Source organism: Sinocyclocheilus grahami, unplaced genomic scaffold (genome assembly GCF_001515645.1).
Source record: "Sinocyclocheilus grahami isolate Dianchi unplaced genomic scaffold, SAMN03320097.WGS_v1.1 scaffold375.1, whole genome shotgun sequence".
Lineage (NCBI taxonomy): Eukaryota > Metazoa > Chordata > Actinopteri > Cypriniformes > Cyprinidae > Sinocyclocheilus > Sinocyclocheilus grahami.
The window spans coordinates 874,928-880,309 of record NW_015505554.1 but is presented as its reverse complement, the minus strand read 5'-3'; the positions used below and the strand labels follow the sequence as shown (position 1 = coordinate 880,309).

The 5,382-nt window shown below is 40.3% G+C and overlaps 1 protein-coding gene across 1 annotated transcript in view; it reads right to left on the bottom strand.

Annotated features, from left to right (window-relative positions):
* Positions 1-5,382, bottom strand: part of LOC107549573 (NAD kinase-like) — a 161,064-nt gene that overhangs the window by 44,111 nt on the left and 111,571 nt on the right. The gene's annotated exons all lie outside the window — the stretch shown is intronic.

Here is a 5,382-nt window from a genome sequence, read left to right as displayed (position 1 = left end):
ATCGGTCATCCAGAACTCAAACACTCCTTTGAAGCTTTGTGAATGCCAGAGATCTTCGAAAGCCTAAAGTCTTGCAAACTTAAACTTTCTCAGAAGAACTGCCAAAGCCTCTGCGTCACCAGGCAACCAACCAATCCCCACTGAGGGCTCTCCCAAAAGGACATCATCCAGACGTCATCTCAGCAATCAATCCGAAGCCCGGGATTCCCTCAAGCAGCCAACAACAAAGATTTTGAGCACAACGCAAGTAACGAACAAAGTCTCCTATCTGCTGAAATCGGTGCTGAATTGACCTTAAAGTAGTAAACGTAAGACAACTCTCTGCTTTGTGATTCTCTCAGGTTGAATTTAAAGAACTCGTGGAAAACGAGTGTTAGAACTTTGGGAACTTCATGCAAACTCCGTTAACTCTCATTCTTCAGAACTGTATGTGTGTGTGTGTGTGTGTGTGTATATGTGTGTGTTTTAGCTTAGTTTAATGTAACCTAGAATAGCCAATAAATTCTTGTTTCATTTATAAAGAAGTATTGTCTTGTGTCGTGAAATTTATTTTAAGGTTAAAACTCTGTTGTCGTTGGCCACCAAGTAATATGAACAGAATCGTTAAGATATACTGATTTTAACATTCGCTGGACGAACCGTTGATAGTTTAAGCTCTAAGTAGTTGAATCAGATCAACTTGAAGAAATCAACATTGAATCTTTAAGAATCGATTCCTCTCAAAACCTGAGCTAAAATAATAATAATAAATTTCAAATAAAATAAAAATGGGTTAATTTCCTTACAGATGGTGGAGAATGCAGGCTTAATTTGGCTTAAAAAAATGTATGACACCAAGATATTATTGTGAATCTTTTCTATTTTTATCCGGAAGAATATATTAGATACCAAGAAACAGAGTTGTTGTGTTATTGGATACTATTTTTGTGGCATACCAGCATGTTGTATGAATGTAGTGAAACTCGAGTTGTGTTTAAAGAAGTGTACTGCAGTAAAACATTAAACATTTTTCTGTCGGGACAAAATAAGTTGCTCTAGAAAAGTGCACGAAGAAAGAAATGAGCGTATTCCTCCTTTTCTTCTCTCTTAAAAGGCCTTCATAGTTCGATTTGTTGGTGCTTGTTCCACTTCCAAATTCGTCTATGCTATTAAATCTCCTGACTTGAGACCATTAACTTAGCTAATTAATGCTCTTGCCATTTAATTCACTAAAACTAGTGAACTTGAAAACACGGTGCTCAGAGAGTATCCGAACGCTATTTTTTTGGGAGAATTGTGAAAACTTGACCACATGTGTTTTTGTCTGTATAAATATGTGCTGATATCCGCCGAGATATCAATGGCAGTTATTGTATTAATTGCAGTAAATCTGTACATTAATTTACCACACTCAAACTAGTCAAGTGAGTGTTCAGTGCTATAAAGATAAGAATCTAAAGAGTGCTTTTTGGTTGTTCAGTGTGAAATGCGATGCCATTTCACATGAAGGGCGTAAACGGTGTATAGCCATAGACTGTGTGTAGCACAGGCTAGGTATTGCAGGGTACGTTACCATAGTAACAGCCGTAACCCGGAAGTTCTAAGAAACCCTTTCCGGAGGTAACTTTGAAGATTTTTGAGCTGTTTGTAAACAAATAGCCAAGCATGAGCTAAGCTAACTGAAGCTCATGAGTTTGCATTGAAGCCTATGCAGAGCTATTAGCGTTGAAGGCTAGCGGTTAACACGTAGCATTTTGTGGTCTTAAATGCAGAGTGTTTTGCAGTGTTTGAAGTGTTGAAGTGACTTGATCAGTTACATCTGAACTTTATCTTTCGCTCTTTCATACTGATTTCATCCTATCGCTCTCTTCCTCTCCTCCCATTGAAAAGAACAGACAGATGAAAACTTTATAAACCTTATTGTAATGCGATTTTAACCAACCGTCAGATTAGCGATCTCACAATTGGTTATAATCACGTTTGTTTAAAGGTTTGTCCTCTTCCCTTCAGCTTGTTTACTCTTAGCAGTTTAAACGGCCATTGCTGTTTCGTTTGGAAAATTGATCCTGGTCATGTGATTAATTCAGCTATAACTGCTCTTATAATATGAATGACATCAGTAGATATCACAAATTTAAGTAATTATGGATTTGAAATTTTAATTTCATTTAATAATTAATTACAGATTTGGAATTTTCATTTCATTTCAAAATTTCAGTTCCTGTTTTCACATAGCAACAATATCTACTGATTAATTTAATTATAAATTGCTCTTATAATCTAATGACAACAACATTAGAATTTTTAATCATTAACTATCAATAGGGCTCTGAAATTTTTGATTGCATTTGTAAGTAATTGGGATGGTACGGATTAAGCTAATTATAGTTGCCCTTATGATTGTAGGAACATCAGTGGGTATTAGTAACTTGCTATCCTTTGGGATTCAAAGTTTCTAATTTAATTTCATAATTAATTACAAATTTGAAATTTTAATTTCAGTTAATAATTAATTACAGTTCCTGTTTCCATATTGCAACAATATCTGCTGATCAGTTCAATTGTAATTGCTTTGATAATTTTAATGACAAACAACATTAAGATTTTAATCCTTAACTGTCAATAATGCTCTGAAATTTTAATTTCATCTGTAGCTCATCAGGGTTGGGTTACCCTGCTTCAAGGTACTTATTGATTAATTTTAAATGTAATTGCTCTCATCAATTTTAATGATAACATCATTAAATTTTAACCAGGAAATACCATTTCTAACTTGAAATTCTAATTTCATTTGAAATTAAGTTCTGCGTCTACCTGTTAGGCCTTCTTTCCTCTCTCCTTCAATTATTTAATTAACTCAGCTACATTTTCATAAGTTTGCCCATTTGGCTTAAGCCCGCTAGTGGCAAAACCCCAAAAGGAAAATTAGGGTTTCCTCAGTACTTGGGTTAAGTTAGTTTTATCCTGCAAACACAGCAAAACCAACCCCCTAGGTGTATCAATTTAACAGCGTCACCACCCTGTCATTTTTCCTAACGTTTGGGAGCAAAACTTCTCTCTCCTTCTTCTTCTCTCTCTCAGCTGTTTTCTTCTGAGTTGACTACTGCGGCTGTTTGCTGGGATTTTGCCTGTGAAAATCATAAAGCAGAGAACTTTAGCAATTGAATAGGTATTTGTGAAACTTGAGAACGTCGTTTCAAAATTGTCTTCCATTTACCTTCCACTCTCTTGTGAAACCCTTCCCAGCTAAGAGGACTGATAGGCGTCCGCCAAAATTTGAACACGCATCTAGGAACGATCTAATTGGTGGACGGTGTCAATCTTAACAGCTAAGAAACCAATACTGTCATTTTTATAGTTTTTCCTTCACCCAGAGGAATTTTAATAACAATCACAGTCCTGGTATTTAGAAATCCCCATTTCCAAACACCGGTTTAGAAGCATCCTTCTAAATCAAACTTAACAAAAAAGGAAAAGAGAAGAGAATTTAATTATACTCATTCTGCTACCAGAAAAAGGGTATCTTGTTGTTTTATCTTTCACTCTCATCTTACCATTAACTTTCTTTCCTTACAAAAAAACGTTTCTCTTACAGGAAAATTGGAAAATAATAAATTATTATTCTGTTCCTTGCGTTGTTTGTTATTTTTCTTTTCTCCCTCTGTTCTCTAGCTGTGCTACCTGTGTGTGCTAACTAATTTTCCCACAGAGACCACAAATTAGAAGCACGCCCACCAGAGGATCACAGTCGCCGAGAACTACACTCACCTGTCCGTTACACACTCACCGTCAAACCACACTTGACATTACACACTTACACCTCTGTTTTGCCTTGTTTGTTTTGTTTTCTCTTCTTCAAGGTCTGTGTCAGTTTAGGTTCTAGATCTCCCTCACCACGCCAAAACATGTCCACTGGCCACTGGGAAGACCTCGAGACATAGCTAAATGTTGCAACAGACAGCCTCCTACCTAAGGCTGCTGAAACACTGAAGCATCAGACACAGGACCAGCTGGATGACAACATAACAAGCCTTATGAGACAAGACCCAAGTCACAGCTACAGTCACAAAGAATTAGCAAAGATCACCGGATCCTTAAGCCACACACTCATCGCCACCCTCAAGCTGAGCGACAGGCACGCCGCCCATCTCCAGCAGGAGCTAACACGCGCGCAACGACGCGTCAAGCAGCTAGAACTGGAGGATCAGGAACGACGGGAAGGGCCTGATGAAGTGGAATAAGGCGCCGAGGAGGAGATCACTAGGCTAAAAGAGACCCTAGCAGCTACTACCCAAGAAATGGAACAAGGCAAGGCTGACTACGCTGATCTCTTCAACAAGCTACAATATGCAGAACAGCTCCTGAAAAAGGCAAAGGCCGACTTCAGAGACAAGAACGGTCGAATTAAAGCCCTTGAAACTCACCTGGATGAGTCAAAAAATGAGATCCGTCGCAACTGCTGGACCACATCAAAGAGAAGTCCGACAGCATCAGAGAGGAACTCAGACATGCCTACGAGCTGTGCCCTGAGCCTACAAGGACACGACGGGCACCAGTCTCACCCCTGCCAAGCAGGACCGGGTCACCTGTTCCTGGACTGACGCGTGAGCAAAAGGGGGAGGGGGCAGTGCTGAAACATTCACCGGCTCCCTCTGAAGAACGTTACCTCACGACAAAGCTAAAAGAACTTGCTCCAGCCAGCCACAGATCATCGCATGCCTTGGACCTCAAAGACCTCGACAAGCTCGCTAGAAACATTGGCAAATTCACCCCAAGTGTGCCAGGTAGCCAGGATGTCCAAGCTTATCTGCAAGACGTCGATTTCCATCTGGAAATGAGACCCAATGTTACTGACAAAGATAGACTCTATTCGCTCCGAACGACATCCAGCCCTGAAGTGCGCGGCTTCCTGGACCGGCAGTCTGTTCACACAAAAACTGATTACCACCTGCTCCGAGAAGCCCTCATCCAAGAATTTGCTGACCCGAGTCAGAACAAGGACTAGTGGCTGCCCTGGAGACGAAACAAGGTCGTCATCAATCTCCCCAAGCCTACTACAGCCGACTCAGACAAGCATACTTCGGAACTCGCAACGAACTGAACATGGAAGCTGATCTGAACTTCAAAACTCTCTTCCTGAGAAACCTCCATCCTGGAGTAAGCCACCATCTTGGTGTTCTCGCATGTCCGCGAACAATGAATGTTCAACAGCTGCGAAACTTCAAAGATGACCTCAGAAAAGGGCGCCAAACCCACAGCAGTTCTTGACTTCAACACTCAAAGCCAGAAGCTGTCTCTAGAGGGCGCCCAACATCAAGACCATGCCAAGACGCCACACAAAGAGTGGAACAAACACTTGTCCAACAGAGAACGGGACTCCCATGCTGGTACCCGACCTAAACA